This window comes from Aedes aegypti, chromosome 1 (assembly GCF_002204515.2).
Source record: "Aedes aegypti strain LVP_AGWG chromosome 1, AaegL5.0 Primary Assembly, whole genome shotgun sequence".
In the NCBI taxonomy this organism is placed as follows: domain Eukaryota; kingdom Metazoa; phylum Arthropoda; class Insecta; order Diptera; family Culicidae; genus Aedes; species Aedes aegypti.
Window position 1 is genome coordinate 177,238,684 of NC_035107.1, and position 21,543 is coordinate 177,260,226.

Here is a 21,543-nt window from a genome sequence, read left to right on the forward strand (position 1 = left end):
GAATGGTTCATCTGAATGATTGTTTCTGAATATTTAATCTTGTTTGTGTTGTGTAGTATATTGTTTTTTTTGTATAAAGATGTTGTGTATGAGAATTCGTCTTCTGATGTTCAGATTGTAAAATTTATGTCGAGATTTCTAGTTCAAGTATTACAGTCTGTACGACACATTGTCGAAGACGGTGGATATGAATAAACAAATAAATAAATATTTTGATCAAGAAAAATGCGCACAATAATAGTAATGGTGTGCAGAAATATGAAAACAAATATATTGCGGCGCCAACGCAACGTAAAAACTCAAGTAGACTTAGCTTGTTTAGTTCTTCATGTGCGTAAATGTTCAAAAATTCATAGATCTGCAAATTCAATGATTTGCATTATTTATCACAGCGACGGTAAATTGACATTCTCAGATATCGCGCTTTGCAGTTTTTTTTTCGTGCTAGGCACAATATTACAATACGTAGAGGTCCATTCTAGTATCAAGATAAATAAATGTCTTTATCTGAATTGAATTACACTTCAACTTAGGCGTGCCCAAAATTTTTTGTGGGCCAAGTCTCAAAAGCAATATTGTGCAGCTAAGCATTTTTTAACGCTGCTAGCTCAAAATTTTTGGTAAAATCTGAAATTGATTTGCACAGAAGCAAGTATCTATTTTCGATGTATAGATACTTGCTTCTGTGATAATCTTGCCGATATTTGTGTGAAAATTGTGCGCATGATTATGACAGAATTCTTTTGGTTCTGCCATGAGCCTTGTGAGATATTTTCCAATTTTTTTGAACGAGATTTTTTGCCCTGGGCTAGTTTATCTCGGGACCACCGGCTTTACTTCCCGTCCGAAGGACTTTTTCCAAGTAACCATGGAGCATTACATCATTGCATATATAATGCAGCTGCATTGCCGTAAGCCTACCATTAAAGTAGTTTAAAAGTGGAAAAGGGCACTTTTGCAGTTGAACTAATGCGAAAAGGACGATAAAGCAATGAAGCAATTTATAAAGTAATATTAATGCAGCAGTGCAAATTATAAAGTTATGTTAGTGCATTGATACAATTGTAATGTAGGGTCAATGCTTTATTGCTTGACATGTATTGAAATTTGTCGAATAAAAGCAATGTTGCATCAACGTTGTTGATATGCAGTAGAATACGTGCAATGTTATAATGCTTGTGGTTACTTGGGTTAAGTCATACGTGATCCCAGGTCCTCGACGTGAAATGTGTGTGTTCTAACCACTACACCAACTCCGTCCCCAAAGTCTAGAATTTAATTAAAATCATTCTCAGAGTTTTATCAGAAATTTCCGTAGGATTTTGTCAGGATCTTATTGCAAGAAGCCAGTGCAGGACTCTGTGGAAATTGTTCTTTGTATTCCGAGAAAATCTCTCTCAAAACTCATTTTCAAACCCTATTTTTCAATAACATATTAGTATTCAATATATCGAATGAAAAAATCGATACTACCCAAGTAGCAAAGTTAATTTTATGCTATTCTAGAAGTATTCTCTTACACCAATTCTATAAAACTAGAAATAAAACCAGTAATTCTACAAACCTACACTAACCCAATGATGAACCTCTCATAAGACTAAAGTGGCCCATACTAGAGACAGTGTTGGAGAGCAACTGTCAAGTATCTCTTAAAACTTGTTATCATGCACTTATGACAATCCTCAACACTTCAATAAACCTTCCATGAGTAGTTCTCAAGACAAATTAAACTCGCAATATGTTTAACATGTTGGTTAGACTAACGAATTTATAAATACTTTTTCATAAAATTATCAATCAATAATAAAACAAAATGCAAATTTAAACATCTGTGATGATAACCTTCCGTATATATTTTTTAGATACCTACCTCTCTTTTCGGTTGTCACGCTTATTTTATCGTGAATATCATGCATGAAACACCCGAAACGCGCAATGCGCCTCGACAGTATTGCATTTTCAGAAAAACATTTTCATAAATTTGGTGTCCGAAAATGTTGAGCAATTCAGCATACATGGATTCTCCCATCATGGCTCCCTTGCCAAAGCATCGAAAATTGCAATAATGGCGGTAGTTTAACTCAACACCATCATAGAACCATGATAAATTTTGCTGAACTCGGGCAAGCGTAACAAATATCACTTGAAAGTTCTTAGGCTTAAGGCGATTTTGATGAAGACAAACTGAACTTCTTGAAGAACGTGATAAGATTCGTTCGTTTTATTCAAGAGAAGCGCATTTTGACGTTTGATTATTTACATTTTTCGTTTTAGGAGAAAAGGCTTTTAGCTAGATTTTGTTACGGCATGAAATTTAAAGCTACCAAACGACTAATGGTAAGTATTTCCAGCTGTGGATAACTTCCAGATGTTGAGAAGGGAAAGCAATCGGACATTTAACCACATTCAGAAATCTACCTTGCAAGGAGATGTCCAGTGGTCCAGTTCCGCTCTTATATCATGGCCAGGGGAGAGAGACTACTGGAACTGATTTTTTGCGTTATTAGTAAGTTGTGCACCGTGAATTCAACAACGACTTCTGTGAAGAACAGATCGAAAATCCATGCAAGGCGCCCGTTAACGATAGGATTCATAATACTACAATCAATAATGTACATATTAGTGCGATGATAAATGGGGGAGAAATTTATGATGTTCTCGGCCAAGAGTTCTTACTCTCGCTCGAACGCATTCTTACAAATAAGTACGAGAGTTTCATAAAACTGTTGCCAAGTTCACTTGTTCTTATTGAAAATGAAGTTTTATGTGATGCATCCGAAGTGTTTTTGAAGAAGTATTTAAAACCAAATACGGTTCAAGATCATTTCTACTGGGTGAAAATCACTATAAAACCTAGAAGAATATGCAAATCTACGATAAAACTATCATAAAAATAAATAAAGCCAGTTAGAATCTAAATTGTTATTGAAATTGTTGTTGAAACGCAAAAGTTCTACGAGAAGCTTATCGCATCCCGAAAAGGCTTCGTGCCGCGAGCCGAAATGTGTAGGGATAAAGACGGAAGCATCTTGACTGATGGACGCGAGGTGATTGAAAGGTGGAAGCAGTACTACGATGAACATCTGAATGGCACGGAGAACACAGGCGCCGAGGGGCACGACAGCGAAGGAAGTGACTACGTCAGCACAGCGGATGAAGGAATCCAACCTGCCCCCACATTGAGGAAAGTAAGGGATGCCATCAACCAGCTCAAGAATAACAAGGCCGCTGGTAAGGATGGTATTGGAGCTGAACTCATCAAAATGGGCCCGGAGAGGTTGGCTGCCTGTCTGCACCGGCTGATTGTCAGAATCTGGGAAACGGAACAGCTGCCGGAGGAGTAGAAGCAAGGGGTCATTTGCCCCATCTACAAGAAGGGCGACAAACTGAAAACTATCGTGCGATCGTGCCGCCTACAAAGTGCTATCCCAGATTATCTTCCGTCGTCTATCACCAATAACAAATGAGTTTGTGGGAAGTTATCAAGCTGGTTTCATCAACGGCCGCTCGACAACGGACCAAATCTTCACTGTACGGCAAATCCTCCAGAAATGCCGTGAATACCAAGTCTCAACGCATCATCTGTTCATCGATTTCATAGCGGCGTGAAGATTTCGGGCGAACATTCCAGTTCGTTCGAATCCCGCCGGGGACTTCGACAGAGTGATGGACTTTCGTGCCTGCTGTTCAACATCGCGCTAGAAGGTGTCATGCGGAGAGCCAGGTTCAATAACCGAGGTACGATTTTCACAAGATCCAGCCAATTTGTTTTCTTCGCGGATGATATGGATATTGTCGGCAGAACATTTGGAACGGTGGCAGACCTGTGCACCCGCCTGAAACGTGAAGCAACAAAAGTCGGCCTGATGGTGAATGCGAAAAAAACAAAGTGCATGCTGATAGGCGGAACCGAGCGCGACAGAGCCCGCCTGGGAAGCAGTGTTACGATAGACGGGGATACTTTTGAGGTGATTGATGAGTTCGTCTACCTCGGATCCATATTAACGACTGATAACAACGTTAGTCGTGAAATACGGAGACGCATCATCAGTGGAAGTCGCGCCTACTATGGGCTCCAGAAGAAGCTGCGGTCGAGAAAGATTCACCCCCGCCCCAAATGTACCATGTACAAAACGCTTATAAGACCGGTGGTCCTTTATGGACATTAATGGGGGACAAAATTTAGATTCTCGTTCCAGTCCACTTTTTGGATTGCATTTAGGTCCCATAACAACGGTGCAAAATTTCAGCTCGATCGGAGAAATTATATTTTAGCACCAGCCGTTTAAAGTTTGTATGGGATTTACTATGGGAAAACTAACTTTTGCTAAGAAAAATGCCAGAGGTCGCCCATTGACCTCTATAAAAATTCTGAAGACAGACCTCGAAAGGTATTTTTACGATGAAGAATAATTCCGAAGATCGCGAAACAATCTGACACTTGTGAAAAAAGTTATTCAATGAAAACCTATTAGCAAGGCGACGTTGATTAACACGTAAAGGAATAACATTAATAACAAAATCGGGCAAAATTTCCGAATAGTCTATGCTTAATAACTTTTTTCGCACGCATCGGATTGCTTTGCGGTCATTGGCAATGTTGTTCATCGTAGAAATAACTATCGAGATCTGTGTTCAGAATTTTTATAGAGGTCAATGAGAGAATTTTTATAGAGGTCAAATTCTTTGCAAAAGTTAGTTTTCCCATAGTAAATCCCATACAAACTTTGATTGGCTGGCGCTAAAATATAGTTTCTCCGATCGAGCTGAAATTTTGCACAGTTGTTATGGGACCTATATGCAATCCAAAAAGTGGACTGGAGCGAGAATCTAAATTTTTCATATAACCGTGTCCCCAGTGTTGATAGACTCGCACTCAAATGTCAATCAATACGTTCTCCCGAGAGAACAAACTCATAAGAGATCTGCTTCGCAAATCTCACGCTTGAGATTTTGATGCAAAATCAACTCAATAAACTCAAACCGTAAAAAATGATTCAGTCGCAAAACCCGGCCAAAACTCGTGAAACCCGAATATTGTTGTTTACGTTAGAAAGGATTACTATAATTTTACCAGACTAACAAGAAATTATTGCCGTGTGTGAGTAAACTGTGGAAATACGAGACAATGAGTCAAAAAGGTGAGCCAACTCATCCGTGATTTTTTGACTGCTGAGTTGCGTGATTGACAACTCACGCATGAAAAATCTCAAGCGTGAGTTGTGAGAAATTGAGTTTTTCACAACACTGCGTGTCCCAGGCTAATGGACATGAAGCATGGACCATGCTGGAAGAGGACCTGCAAGCACTTGGAGTGTTCGAACGAATGGTGCTTAGGACGACCTTTGGCGGAGTGCAGGAGAACGGTTTGTGGTGGCGGAGAATGAACCACGAGCTCGCTTGGCTCTACGGCGAACCCAGTATCCAGAAGGTAGCGAAAGCCGGTAGCGTGCGCTGGGCAGGGCATGTCGCAAGACTACCGGACAACAATCCTGCAAAGATGGTGTTCGCGTCGAATCCGGTTGACACAAGAAGGCGGGAAGCACAGCGAGCGAGGTGGCTTGATCAGGTGCAACAAGATCTGGAGAACGTGGGCCAAAATCGAAGTTGGAGAGACATAGCCATAGACCGAGTAAATTGACGTAACATCGTTAACGAGGTTTTATCAAATTAATTGATGTAACACCAACTACTAGAGTGGTTCAAAAAATCGTTTTTGCTCCACACCGCTCATTCGATTCTATATCTAGAGACGAATGCCCCTTCTGGGTAAAGTCTCTCTAAAAAAAAATCTAGATCAAATTCTGAGTATTCTCCCAAAATTCCAGCTCATTTGAATGAAAACTGAGACTGCACAAGCCCTTTAAAGTTTATATGGAAATTACAATGAGAAAAACAACCAATTCATTCAGTCGGTCATAGTGTTTGCCCATGTGCTCTTTGGGATTTGAGCTACGGTGATACTGTGAGATACATTCATTAGCTACAACTTTGTCAAATCGGACGCCTCAGTAATTAGATATTGATTTATATCCAGTCACAAATTCTTCAGCAGTGCTCATGTAAATTCTGAACAGGCAACATTGCTGCACCTCGCGCGAAAGATAGCACGCACAAATCATGGCTACTATGTTTTACTGCATATATCCAGTGATGCCAGCAGAACAGCCCAATAATTATAGTCAAAGCTTTGCAACTCATTCAAAAATTAATAACTAATTACTGGGGCGTCCGATGTGAAAACGGTCTTCGGCAAAGTTGTAGCTGATTACTCTATCTCACAGGATCAACATTGTTCTAATTCCCAAGAGCACATGGGTAAACACTATGACTGATTGAATGGATTGTTTGCTTTTCCCATAGTAATTCCCATACAAACTTTAAAGGGTTTGTGCAGTCTCAGTTTTCATCCAAATGAGCTCAAATTTTAGGAGAATACTCAGAATTTGATATAGAATCGAATGAGCGGTGTGGAGCAAAAACGATTTCTTGAACCACTCTAACCAACTACCGTGCTGCATCAATACCCGGACGCTTAAGCAGGGATCTATGTTGAAATTCTATTTTAAATAGATTTTCTCTAGAAATAAACAATGTTCTGTTTTGCAACATAAAGATTCATAACTTATCTAAGTAACGATAAGGAGTATTTGATCGAAAATGAAGATTTTATCAATTAAATAGTCAAATCAATAATTCTTGTCTTGTCCTTAAATCCGGACACCTGGAATAAGCCTTATCTCGAAATCCGGACACTTGTGAATCAAAATCCGGACAGCTGAATAACTATTTTCGTAAAATAGGTAATAAGTGTTCTTTTATTCAATTAAACCCTACCTTATTACGTTTTTGATGTACTCATTTACTCTTCGTTGTTCAAAAAAATATGAAATGTAAATAAATTAGTATTTTATTATCTCAATTGAAGTCATAGAATTCCTGTTGGACGCTTGTGTCTCGAACTGCGGTATCACATAAATAATACAGTTTTTTCAAGAGAAAAAATGAAGAGAGGGGTTACATAACACTTTTACTGGATTTTCTGCAAGTTTTCTCTTCAAGATACTTCCAAATTTTTTATTAACTTACACCAATTTCAGTAATATTTTATCACGTCCGGATTTCGAGCCACTCGTCTTTAATCCCACACAGTCTATTTAAACACTTAAATAATAGCATTTAACCAAAATTTCTAAAGTTTCATGCCACTGTATTGTTAATTAATAGTCCCGTTCGCACTTATGTTGAAAACACCTTTGAAATAATTAAAATCAATCACAATATTATCAACCCAAACTAGATAGAACTTCCATAGACGCTTAACCGAGAAGTACTGCAAAGAAATAATGTCTGATTGGAGCAACTTTTCTGTTTTTATTTTTATCAATTGTTTGGCAATGGTTACTAGATCACAAGTTTTATTAAAATGATAAACAATTATATATAATTGATGCATAAAATTAATCGTATTAACATATAATTTTTCCTTTATTTAATCATTGTTATCAGAGTGTCTGGATATTGATACCGTCCGGATTTTGATTCATCACGGTAAATAAATTAAAAAAAAATCGGAACGTCCCAAGGCAGAAATGGAAGGATTAATCTTCAAAAACGCTCCTAATCCACCCCGGGCTTATTCTTCGCAAAATCCTTGTGCACAGTGCTAAATAGACAAGCGCGACTTTCAAATAAAATTTCGAACATTTTCATCTAAGTTTTCCGCGACTACATTTCCTATTGGTCCGCGTTGTTAGAAAACAATTATTGACAATAAACCAGATTTTTTCCTTCTTTCTATTATTGGCTTACTCAACTAGGGTTGTCATGTCTGTTACGGCTTAAACCAGCCAACGGTGTTTTGAAAATACCGTCGTCGTAGAGTCATACACACAAAAGTCAATTTGGACAAATTGAGATGTAAAATTGTGAAAAATAATCAGGGAGTGAAATTATCGGTCACGGCGATAATCATAACAAATACCGAAAAGCTGAACATTACATATACTTTGCAATTGGATTAAATGGACAAATTGATGTGAAGTTTTGCGAAAAAGTTACACGTCTTCTCAGTGAGAATCGAACTCACGACTCCCTGATCTCTAGAGAAGTATATGTAATATTTAGCTTTTCGGTAATTGTTAAACTTCCACTAGGCTGATGAGTAGGCCGTCCCTTATTTTTCGAAAATGCGAAATGTTATAAGTTCGTCATTGTTAAGTGCTCGTTTTGGTAAGAAAAAAATCAGGTAAAAATTTGAAGTCCGTACGTGGACGCTAAGTGGTCCCCCAACGGCCCTGAAGGTATTAGGAGTAAATGACCCCATGCACAAAATCGAGCTCGCTTCTCTAGTGCACGCAGCATGAGTACGAAAAGCCATCGGTAACAAATTATCCTGCGCGCGTTGATAATCAGCATAGAAGTTTGTTTTCTTTGGGATGATTCAAATATTACGTAACGCAAAATTTGCCAATTTTAGACCACCTTCCTCCCCCCACATAACAGCTTTTGTATGATTTTTTTGTATGAACCGTAACACTACGGAAGATCAGCTCCCTCCCCTGTTGCATTACGTAATATTTGAACGATCCCTTTGTGGTTATGAATTTTATGTCAGCGTGCAGTGTTATGAAGACATCCACAGTAGAAAATATTATTTTACTCAAATTTATATGCCGATTATGCTTTTCGTACTTATGTTGCGTACACTAGAACAGCGAGCTTGATTTGGCGCACGGGGGTCATCTACACCTAATACCTTTAGGGTCGTTGGGAGACCACTTAGCGTCCACGTCATCTTCTTCTTTTTCTTCTTCTTCTTCTTCTTTCTGGCTTTACGTCCCCACTGAGACAAAGTCTGCTTCTCAGATTAGTGATCTTATGAGCACTTCCACAGTTATTAACTGAGAGCTTTCTTTATGACTTTTGAAATTGTTTTGTATTTATGAAAATTGTTTGAAAAAATGTATTCTTATATAACCTACAAATGCCTGGTGCTCATTTAACGCGTAATATAAAAAATCATACCTTTTATATTTTTCTACTATCAATCTATCACAGAAGAAGAGCTTGGTGGTATTGAAATAATTTCAAATCTGTTTTTCCGTTAATTACACGGAAAATAATAATATTTCCAGAGAAATATCAAAAATTTAATATTTTTAAAAGTACCGTAAAACTTAAATTTTTATTGTTGCCAAAAATCAGTAGGGGGACATGGGGCAAGAAGGACACCCGGGGCAAGAGTGCCACCTCTAATTTCACGTAATTCAAATCAATTTTTTGATGTTTAACACAGGATAAGAATAAATTGAGTACTAATTGAAGGTTGTGTAAATATTACAGTTAAAAATGTTTAGTACAAAAAATTAGAAAAATGTATTTAACTCACCAACGCAAAAAATGCGAAATATTATAAGAATGTAAGACTGGAAAACAAGGTTTGACTCCCAATAAATACAAAACATATTTGTTTTTCCGCACAGTATTAATGATTTTCATTTGTTTAATATAGCTGTTAGGAAATTTTTTCGAAAAAGTTCTTTTGACATTAAGTTTTACATATATAGAAACAGTATGTCTTATGGGGAGTTCTGTTTGATCTTTCGACCTTGACGCTTGCTCCTACGGGGGCGAGCGATGGAGGCAGGATCAAACATGTCGCGCGTCGGTCTAGTAAGTGAAAAAGTGGCGTGATCGGTTAGTTCGGTTAGAGTAAGTGAAAAGTGCCGCGATCGGTTAGTTCTGTTTGATCTTTCGACCTTGACGCTTTCTCCTACGGGGGCGAGCGACGAAGGCAGCATCAAACATGTCGCGCGTCGGTCTAGTAAGTGAAAAAGTGGCGTGATCAGTTAGAGTAAATGAAAAGTGCCATGATCGGTTAGTTCTGTCTGATCTTTCGACCTTGACGCTTGCTCCTACGGGGGCCAGCGACGAGGGCAGGATCAAACATGTCGCGCGTCGGTCTAGAAAGTGAAAAAGTGGTGTGATCGATTAGTTCTTTTTGATCCTTTTCGGGTCGCGCGCCTTTTTTTTCTGAGTGCTTTTATATAGCCGAGCAAACGAGTGAGGCTGAGAGTGGATTGTGGCTGCACAGTAAAGGATAATGGATCAATTGGTGAGCTCGTTTCATGCTACTATTTCTAATTTATAAAATATGTTTGACTGCACATTTAATCGTTACAATTGTGGGACGTAAATATGAATTTTCAACAAACTATGAATTGTTCGTCACTGTGAGTGTCGACACAAACTCTGATTCATGAATTATTTATGTTTCACTTTTTTTTTATTTTCAGAACACCCCTTTTTACCTTTATTTTTGTAATTAAAAAAAAACTTTGAATGGTTCGACACTACAAGTGTAGACTTGCGAAAAGTTCACTTTATTCAACAAACTTTGGATGGTTCGCCACTGTAAGTGTCGGCATAAGAATAAGAGTGTTCTATGATGTTCCAACCAATCAAGTTTTTTGTTACTTTTCAAATAAGTAAAATATAATAACACATGCTTTCGTCCTGACAGTTGTAGGAATGTTACATTTAGGTATTTGTTCAACAAACTTTGAATGGTTCGTCACCTAAAGTGTCGGCATAATTTTCCACTACATAGAACCCAGACAACCAAAATGTACGTATAACGAAATCACCTGGAGGCTTTGTATGTGCAAAATTTGACTTGTAAGATGTCGCGAAAGGGCCTTCTACGCACAAAAGTGGAGGCGATATGCGTGCATATATTATGTGATGAATAAAAACATACAATGCGAGTGTAAAAATATTCTACCGAACTAACCTGTGATCTTATGCGACTTAACTTATGATAACAAATGTTGATTTGACAGCTGCTACGGATTGATTCGATTTACTTTGTACGAGTGTACGGGACGAAACAAAATGTACAAATGAACTCAGAAAAACAGTGTTTTATGCGAGGAAACTCATCAATCTGACGAGTTTATCCACGGTGTTGTGCGGGTTTGATGTGGTTAGTATGAATAAACGAGTTGTAACGTGAACTTTCATGCGATTTCTGGTTGTCTGGGAAATTGTTCATATCAAATGAAAATATTATATTTACAAATAAGCATGTATATATCTCACAAATCATTATTTATCATGGTCTAATTACTTATCAAAGTGAATCCTGTGACCCAACGATCCTTCCCATTAACAAACATCCCTCCCAGTAACCTTTGTGGAGATGCAGAGGCAAACACGATCTCCAAATAGCAAAGGTTACACACTAACATTCCTTCCCCCAATCCCACCTGACTGCAAGGACGTGGCCGGCGCCGTTATTGACCCTGTATAAATAGAGGCACTGAATTATGCACATTGAAGAAGATTATGGCCAATCCCAGCCAAACTTCTAGTTGATTCTTTGTGCATTTTCACTGACTTCGGTCAATCACGGAATAGCAACCATTGATATGTGTAGTCAGTCTAAGCTAAGCTAAGCTAAGCTATAGAAACAGTATGTCTTATGGGGCAAGAGGGACACCGCAATTTTCTCATATAAAATCACATGAACTTTTTTTTTCTTGTTTAATATTGCATTAAATCAATGTTTCCTACTAAATAAAATCAAAATAAACCATTTTGGACATTCAAAATGGTTTCTGAAAATTTTTACTAATATTATTACAGTCAAATAAGATGAGAACTAAATTAATTTCGTAAAATTAATTATTAACTATAAGTCTACTTTTATCCCTCAGTTTTAATTTCTACTTACTCTAGAATTTATCGTTTAGGCGGGGAAATAATAACATACAAAATTTGTGGCATTTTGCTCTGGTGGTCTTCTTGCCCCATACGAGTGGCACTCTTGCCCCGTGCCTCGTTGAAAAACCTCATAAGAAGGGACATTTTCAAAAATCTCAAATCATCATGTGATTCTTATATTTTTGAAATCTATCGATAACATCATTTAGAACAAGAGGTGAACTTGCCCCTACACTGGAATAATCTTCAAAAATTGTGCTAATCAACCATGATTTGAACCTATATATCTTAAGGTGTCCTTCTTGCCCCCAGCCCCCCTACTAGAAGAGGCTTCAAGAAAAAATGAAAAAGGATAGGGATGTTTAAAAATAAAAATTATAAAAATAAAAAACCAAGATTCATAGATTTGCGAATAAAAATAAATCATTGCCCAAAACGTGTTAAGAATGATTTTAGATAACTGAAAATGATATTTAGATCGGAAATAAAAATTTGGGTATTAGAGGGTTAATATAGCTTCATTATATCACTCTCTATTTAAGCACGGTTTTATGTTCGATTTTATTACGCTATAATAATTCTTTGAATTTCATACATTTTACAACGAAAAATAACCCCAATCAATCAACATATATCTATTTGGCCCATCTCTCACGTGCTTTTCATTTAATTCGCTCAATTTCTATTATATAAGCTCAAACTTTGATGAAAAATATATGGAAGAAAACACATTTCCATTGTATCACGCTTGGTTATATCACCCCAAAAAATTTTGGATCTGTGATATAATCGAGAAATTACTGGAATTATGTAACGCCTTATTTATGGAATAAGTGATTTATTTTATGCCGTTCATATTCCAGTTATTTTCTTTCTATTATTCGATACTGAAGTATGAAATGAAAAAAAAATGAATTCCTCAAATTTCTTACGTTATAAAAACTTGATAAAATACTAGTTTACGGAACAAGTTACAGAATGATGATTTTTACAGCACGAGTCGTATCCTACGAGGCTTGCCGAGTAGGATAATTACGACGAGTGCTGTAAAAATCGAGCTCTGTAACCAGTTACGTACAACATTTTTTGCAGTTTCGTAAAAGACCACTTGAGGGTATCAGAAATTTTATCGGAATGCAATCACTGTTATTTTACAATTTCTAAAAAAAAATGTTGTGTTATGATTAATTACGAAGCTCGAAACAGTTGCGTAATGAGAATACGTTGCGTAATCAATCATTACATGACTGGTTTCAGTTGAGTAATGACTATTACCGCATTGCATACTTCAGTGTAGGAAAGTAGGCCATTTCATGACAGATTGGCGTGTGGAAAAACAGCCTGTTACGATGAGAAATTGCAAAAAAGTATTGAATATTTGAATTTCTGTCCTACACTTCTAAGATCAGTAGGACATTTGTAGGAAATATACAATAATGAAAAAGGAAATAAAACTCACCAGACAAATCTACTACTCGTAGCCCTACCATTTAGTTGACAAAGTTGCCTGTCATCGCGAAAGGAACCATGCAGAATGTTTGTCAAACGGAAAAGCTTTCACAACAACCTACATATTACCTAACATATGTGTCTTCTAGTCTCCATTGTAACAGTAACTAACTTTCTGCAACTATACCATCTGTGAAACTTACTGTATTGCAATAGCGAAGCGCTACAGGATACGGAATAGTATAACATCTTTCCTCGAGCCCGAGTGGCACCCATTTATGCACTTGTGTAAGAAGTGTTATGTATGCGTTTCCTACTAAACCGTCAGGGAGCTGATGATGGTGTGTATTCAGCAGCTCCGTTTCATTCTTTCTATTCATCATAAATGTACAACCAAACTGTCAGTTAACTAAATCAGGTAAAAACGCATAACTAAATGGTTTCATAGTGCAACATACCGAACAGAAAATCTTCTGTGCACAGATAGTTCATGTGCTTATGGTGTGACTATTCCCAGTACAAAGCACATGTGTCATTTTACGATAATAACTTTATGCGCTTTTGAGTTCTGTCCTCAGTCGACTGTTGCTCGGTGAAATCAAAACGGAAGGTGCCAGTTCTCATGAAAAGGATGCAATGATTTCTGTCAAACAGGTATGTATGAATGTGACTACATGTGAGCCTACTTGCAGCAAAGGCATTGTGATGTCAGTTTGGATACCATCCGCTAACGAATACAGCCTGTTGATGTAAATGAATTTCCGGAAAATGAACTCAGCATACAGTTGTCTTTCGCACGGATTTCGTAGTTGTGCGATAATAATACATATATCACAGAGCGAAGTGAGATTGAAATTTTGTTTTATATAAGAAAATCGTTTTATATAATAAATACGTTTTCTACAACAAAACAATTTTGTAGTATAAGTATTTTCATCATTCAACCAGCTTTGAAATAAAATTTAATGATCACCTTTGAAACCTTTGCTTTAATTACCAACCATTTCAAAGTTGATACTTGCTTGTTTCGTTTAATAAAAAATGGAAATACAATAAAGGGGAAATTACGTATTTTCCGCAGTTTTGTTTTCTTCGTCATGGGGGGTTTCCGTCGAACAAATCTTCTGAAGTGCGGAAGTAAGAAGTGCTTATATGCCAAAAAGTATTGATGAAAATTTTGAACCCATCAGCTTTTAGCAAACCAACCATGATGAAGATAACAAAGCTGTCGAAAATACAACAATTTCATGTACTGGATGAATTAGGGGCATAATGGACACATTAAACAAATGCTTTTTTAAGACCATATAATAGCATTTTTTTCAATTAACTTCCAGCAAGTTTTTAAGTTTGATATTAGAACGACGTGCTACATTCATTTAAAGTAACAAGATTAATATCATATATCAGAAAAGTTGAATAGAAAATTGGGTCGAAAACAACGCTGGTAAAAAGTATGGGGACAAAATGAACACTTGCGTGACATTTTGTGACTCCAACATGTTTAATGACTGTTAATCACTCCGATATATAAAAAAATCTTCTTCAATCATAATAGCTAAAAAATACCCTTTCTGGGTTTGTTACTTTGCTTACAAATTTGATTCTTCCACCGCCTTGCTTATATGCCAATTTGAAGCTGAGAAAAACTGAAAAAAGGAAAATTGAAACAAAAATAAACTTTTATACCGTCAAACATTTGAAATACAGTACAGATTTCATGCAGTGTATGAACTTTTGATGAAGTATGCATATTTCCAGAGATGCGTTCATTATGCTCCCAATCCCCCTATATATTAAATATCACTTTCGTAAAGATAAAACAATTTGAATTTTCAATTGAAATTTTCTTGAGGGCAAGTCTAGATTTCCAAAAATGCGTTTTAAATGTCTGGTTCCCCAACATTTGAATTTGAATAAAGAAATTCTACTTATGAGCGATAGTGGCAGAAGAACTTATGTTATTCTCAAGTGGATATCTTCTTCTTCTCTTGGCATTACGTCCTCTCTGGGACGAAGCCTGCTTATCAGCTTAGTGTTCAATGAACACTTCCCCAGCTATTAACTGAGAGCTTTCTTTGCAAATGTTGCCATTTTACGCACTCGCATACCGTGTGGCAGGTACGACGATACTCTATACCCAGGGAAGTCAGAGAAATTTCCATTACGAAAAGATCCTGGACCGACCGGGAATCGAACTCTTCTACATGGCTTTGTTTGTAGTCGCGGACTCTAACCACTCGGCTAAGGAAGGCCCCATAAGAGCATGGATCATTTCAAAATTAGCTCGGCTAGCTTCTTGATTTTTTTTATTAAACATAATACTTGTATTGTTGTTACATTTATTTCTATAGAAATATTTCATTGAAGCAATGAAATTGATGATATTACTAAAACTGAAATCGTTTAAAACTACTTCATAATATTCAATTTAACTTTTATTAAATTTAGCAAAATAATTAAATTATTGTACAAAATGTAATATAACCTTAGGTAATTGACACAAAAAGCGTGATATGCGGATTTTTACCATGGATGCCAATTTACAAAATTGTTGAACATTGTGCATATGTATCGGCAAACTCGGAAAATCAACCAGAACATTGCATTTAACTTGTTCATAAAATAAAATACATTGTCTAGTGATGATCATGGCGGAAGTACGTGAAAGAATATAATATAGTAAATATAAAAATCTGAACTTTGCTACCAATCTTCTTACAACTATTTAAGATGCATTTACGTAACTAGCGTACCAAACTGAGTTCACTGTATAGCAACTTCCTTAAATTTGATTCAATGTTTTCAACTTTTTAGGAACGATCCCATATTTTGAGAGTAAATCCCATTTTATGATCTTTCAAACCAAACAACAATTCATTCGAAAATAAATAATGCGACATTTAAAAATAGTTACTAAGTCAGAAAGTTATTTTCAAAAATGATAAAGACAGGATCTCCTAAAATTTAAAATTCCTTAGTTTCTAGAAAATCAGATACATCTGTTAAAAGTTTCACTGCTGTGCCATCAAGGAAAATTTCCTGGATATAGGCGTTTTGTTGACATTTGCTCTAATACACAGAAAATTCAAAATCAATTTGGAATTGACGATTCTTATTTTTAAGTTTGTTCATGAGACCAAAATAGCCGTCGCGGTAAACGCTTGGCTCTTTAGCAAGACCTAGCTGAGATTCGTGAGTTCGAAACCCGCCAATCGAGAACCTTCTCGTATATTGAAATTTTCTCCATTAATCAGAGTAACGTTGATCCTGTTAAAAGATGTTTGAATGCAAAAATGGTCAATGGGCGAAAAAATCACTCAGAAAAAAACTGTTTAAGAACAATAGGCACTGTCCCAGTTGGAACGTAACGCCAGAAAGGAGAAGATTCACAAGTTTACGGAGATTCAGAGTTATTCAGAGAACAAACAGTCACAGTTTGAATTTGCGACCAAATTCAAACAAACTGTGAAGAATATATAATTCGAAACAGTCTTAAATAGAGAAGAAGCTAAGTTTTTAAATGATGATAAATATTAATAATTGTTTAATTCAACCTTGACACATTTTACCAATCTTGACATTTTACAAATCTTGACATTTGCTTCGTTAACAAAAACTCACTGACGATATTTTTGTCACAAAATATCCTATTTTAACTAACATATTTTTGCAATTCTTCTATGAGTATCATTTCAATCGTTACATTCATTTCCTGTTTTTAGGTGTTCTGTGTTAGAAAACATGGTAGTTTGGTAAAACTAAATTAACCTGTTATTAACATTTTGTTAACAACATATTACATTTCATTTGCCGTAGCAGTTCAAAATATTTACAGTTGAGTTAATTTCATCTGCTAATGAGAAAAAAGGCTTTCAATTAACTCAACCTAACTTAACCTCAATTTATAGCTCATTAACCGTGGCAATGCAACGATTTTTGTCTAAAATTATTAATAATTTTATTCAACTTTTGTTCCAATATTTCAACATTCTTCTATGAGTTCTAATAAGTTACATAGATTAGTACTACATATACCAGGGAGAGAACTTCTGAATCATTTATCAAAAATTTATTATGAATCCTTTTTCTTCCTTTTATCACAACAGTAAGTCCTTGGCTGACCATAATGTTATGCCAGGACAACGAGACATAAAGTCCATAAACGGGACATGTTTGTAAAAGTTCAATTTAACATTTGTTTGTAATATACTCAGTATTTTCATTTCATATCTGGAAAGGCGTGATAATTGTCTTTCTAAATCCAGTAGATCAAAATCACTCCAGATTATTATTATAGCTTTATTAAGGAGATTTTCAGCCCTAGGCTGGTTCAGCCCCGTCACTCCAGATTGCGTAGTAACTGTTCTGCTATTGGTATTGAAATAAAGTTTACCGAAACCCTTAAAAAAGTTTAGTGATATGCTCTGCTACTAATTTTTCCTTTCAAGTCATAAGGGCTGTGATGAACTTAATTTGTAAAATTCAAACGACTATAATTTTAAATCCAATTCATCTATACACTACAGGTTTGTTCCATTAAACAAGTAATAGTCTCAAAAATATGACAAACGTGTTAATTGAGCTCTTTTTAACGAGTATGTTGAAAGATAAAATAAAATAAAATAGTTATTTATGCAACAAGTTGCACACGTTGTACATTTATCGAGTTGTACATTTTGCAACGAATTGCATACAACATTTTTTGCTATTACTAAAACTGCCGTTCTATTTAATTATTCCTAACAGCACAATGATATTTCAACAGTATCCACATGGCCTTCCATGCGACGCTTAGACTCAGTAGTATTCAATCAAGTAGGCTGTGACACAGAAGCCTGATTTTGAATTTTCATTTTTAAATGAATATTCTATTGATCTTATTTCGACGCCGCATGCAATCTCTGATTAATTTAAGGTGACACGGGAGACCGTGTTATTTTCCCAATCTTTTGTCTCATTCTAACCATTCTCATCTAATTTTTGCAGAAGCAAATGTCGAGTTTTAGTGAACCGATAAAGCTAAAAATATAATGGGTCATATACTACATATATAGAATTATATGATGAATTTTTAACATCGATATATGGAGTAGTACTTGAGATTTGCTTTTTCAAATGGATAGGGTGATTATAATGACGTCCCGTGTGGCCTTAAGTTAATCCACATTCACCAAACTGACTCTTCAAACAGAACCGAAAAGAGCGCTGAAAAGTAGCACTTTTCAACACGGTTTTTGTTGTTAGGAAAAGTAGGCCGTTATGTTCATTTGCTTGATATAAAGTAGGCTTACATGCAACGTAAAGGCAAAACAATATTTCGCCAAATTGACAGAAAACTTCAAGCACCCACATAGTTTTTGAGAGAAAAAAGAGCATTTCCAAAAAAAAAATGTTATTAATTTCATTTTAAACCGATGATTTGAATCATCGTTGCAAATTAATTGAATTTTTTGTTGATGATAATCATGATGATGATGATGATGATGATACTTAGGGGAACTTGTAATCAGAAGACACAGTGTGTTTGTTTGATAAATTGAGACATAAATCTGCGAAAAAATACGCGTTCTAGTGAGACTTGAACTCACGACTCCGTGTACGCTAGGTCGGCGCTTTTATCAGGCGCTCTACAGAACACCTGATGATTCTGCGAAATAGAAAGCCAAACTGAATCCGAGTACCAACCATGTCTCTTTTCGCAAATCCATGTGCTTTTCGGACTTAGATGCCAAACTCACAACACACTCGCGTTTGTATCTCACGATTACAAGTTCAGTGTTTTCAGCATCAAGTTGATATCTATTTATTATTATTAAATTTAATATCACTTTGGTTTCGTTTTGTTATCTTTTAAAATTATTGTTAATGTAACAGTTTTATATAACTATAAAACTTTAGTATGAGAGCTCAAACAAAAATATTAATATCTCAGTGAGTTCTCTATTAGCTCAAAATGATAGCAGCAACAGTTTTCAATTTGCTTTCACTTATAGTACAAATAGTTTTCAATTTGATTTCATGAGAACATTTTTCTGTTCTCATTTTCGATATTTTAACCGTCATAACGACCAAAATGACAATAAACTGAGTCATGAAATTCCGCAACAACACAACATTAAAATTAGTTTGCAGTATGATCTCAAGCTTTGCTAGGGTTATGGCTTTGGTGTGGCCTCGCTGAAACCCGTTTTTAGGAGATTCAAATATGTCTGTATTTTTTTTTTCGTTTTTTCTTACATTTGCCCTAATTTTCGACAAAATTAGCTATCTGATATCAAAAACCATATATTGTCATTTATTGTAAAGGTACATAGCTACACTTTAGCTTCCTGGTAAACAATATCCTGGTCCTCCCGGGAGGATTCGGAACATCCGTAAAAATAGCCATCTAACAAAAGTCGCTATGGATAAACTCAGATTTTTTAACCATTTCAATAGCGGCAAAATGTCCGAAACCGTTATTTGTAAGATAACAAAGTTTACAGATGTTCTGTATCTTCCCGGAGAACCATCCACAAGCCATTCTAATATGTACGTGAATCAAAACATCAATTCTGAACATTTTACGGCTATTGAAATGGTTTAAATGCGACTTTTCTCAGATGACCATTTTACGGATGTTCCGTCACTTCCACGACGACTGGGGTATTGTTTACCAGGAACCTCATATGTGGATAAATACCTTTCAGGGGGTATCAGCGTGGCGGCACCAACTCCAAAAGCTAGAAAATTTATTCTCCTTCTTATGAAGCTTGAAATTTCTAAAATCAGCCATTGTTCATGTATTCGGTTTTCGTTTATTTATAGGTATCCTACTAAACAGCTCGAAGATTTATTAAGAAAAGAAATATTGTCCGGACTTAAACCAACACAATATATTCAAAATTCATACATTCCATTCATTTCTCATATCTCGGTGAGTTCATTTTCTCATCATTATAAATTTTCACTACCTACCCCAGCCATTCAAACTTTCCAAGATTTACCTTATAAAACAGAAAATTTTAGCATAAATATGGGTATTGTTTCAATGTTGTTTGGTTTGCTGGAGGTGAATATAATGTTTCAAGTTTGATCATATGAAAACAAGACTTAAAACCGTTCCTCATACCACAAAAGTGGTATAATATGTCATTTAAAGTCTTTGCTATCAGTTATAGTACTCGATAGAGTAGAGACTAGGGGTCTTCGTTAGCCGAGTCGTTAGAGTCCACTGCTACAAAGCAAAGCCATGCTGAAGGTGTCTGTGTTCGATTCCAGGTCGGTCCAGGATCTTTTCGTTATGGAAATTTCCTTGATTTCTTTGGGCATTAAGTACCATCGTACCTGAAACTTTGACAAAGAAAGCTCTCAGTTAATAACTATAGAAGTGATCATTGAACACTAAGCTGAGAAGCAGGCTTTAGGCCAATGAGGACGTAATGCCGAAAAAAGTAGAGGCTAGATAAAAGTTTAACATTACGCAAACACTAGAAAAAATCACATATATAGCTATCCTTGTGTGGTAACTTTTATTAGCATTTTCAATCTCAATTGCTCGATATTTCTTTCAGCTTATCATCAAAAACACATACAAAGCCAAATTGTATATATATTTGTTTTCCATGAAAACTATGAATAATTTCACAAACTTGCCTAAAAGTGCATTTGCAGATCTGTCATTCTGAATTATCTACATGCAATATAATGAAGTCGTCAAAAGACAAACATGGGCCATGTCAAAACGTAGCTTACAAATATGTGGTAAATTGCTTTGATTAAAATATGTATAAAATAAAATATGAAACATGGCCTGAAAAATCATTGTCTTTGTAGAAAAAGTTACACAAAAACTTTCAAATGGTTTTCACTTGTTTTTTTTTTTCTAAAAAAAAATATAATGTCAAAAGGTTGTTAAATTAAATTGGATAAGTAATCATAATAGGGGCAGCAAGACAAAGCTGAGGGTCGTGGGTTCAAATTCCACCGGTCGAGGATCTTTTCGGGTTGGAAATTTTCTCGACTTCCCAGGGCATAGAGTATCTTCGTACCTGCCACACGATATACACATGCAAAAATGGTCATTGGCATAGTCAGCTCTCAGTTAATAACTGTGGAAGTGCTCATTAGAACATTAAGCTGAGAAGCAGGCTCTGTCCCAGTGGGGACGTAAAGCCAGAAAGAAGAAGAAGTAATCATAATCCAATCGGTAATAATCAGTTTGCAAAAAGCACAGTGTTGCATGTTACTTCGTTCGACGTATTCAAGTTTTTTTAGTCAATAAACATGTATTCTAATTCCAATTACAAAATTCATCAAATTTAAGATAAGTACATTTAAGCTCACAATAATAGAAATTTCGACACAGTGATCCTATCAATTTAT

At 35.9% G+C, this 21,543-nt stretch overlaps 1 protein-coding gene across 15 annotated transcripts in view; it reads right to left on the reverse strand.

The window, feature by feature from the left end:
- The window catches only part of LOC5574593 (cytoplasmic polyadenylation element-binding protein 1), a 129,949-nt gene that overhangs the window by 97,730 nt on the left and 10,676 nt on the right, over positions 1 to 21,543 (reverse strand). The gene's annotated exons all lie outside the window — the stretch shown is intronic.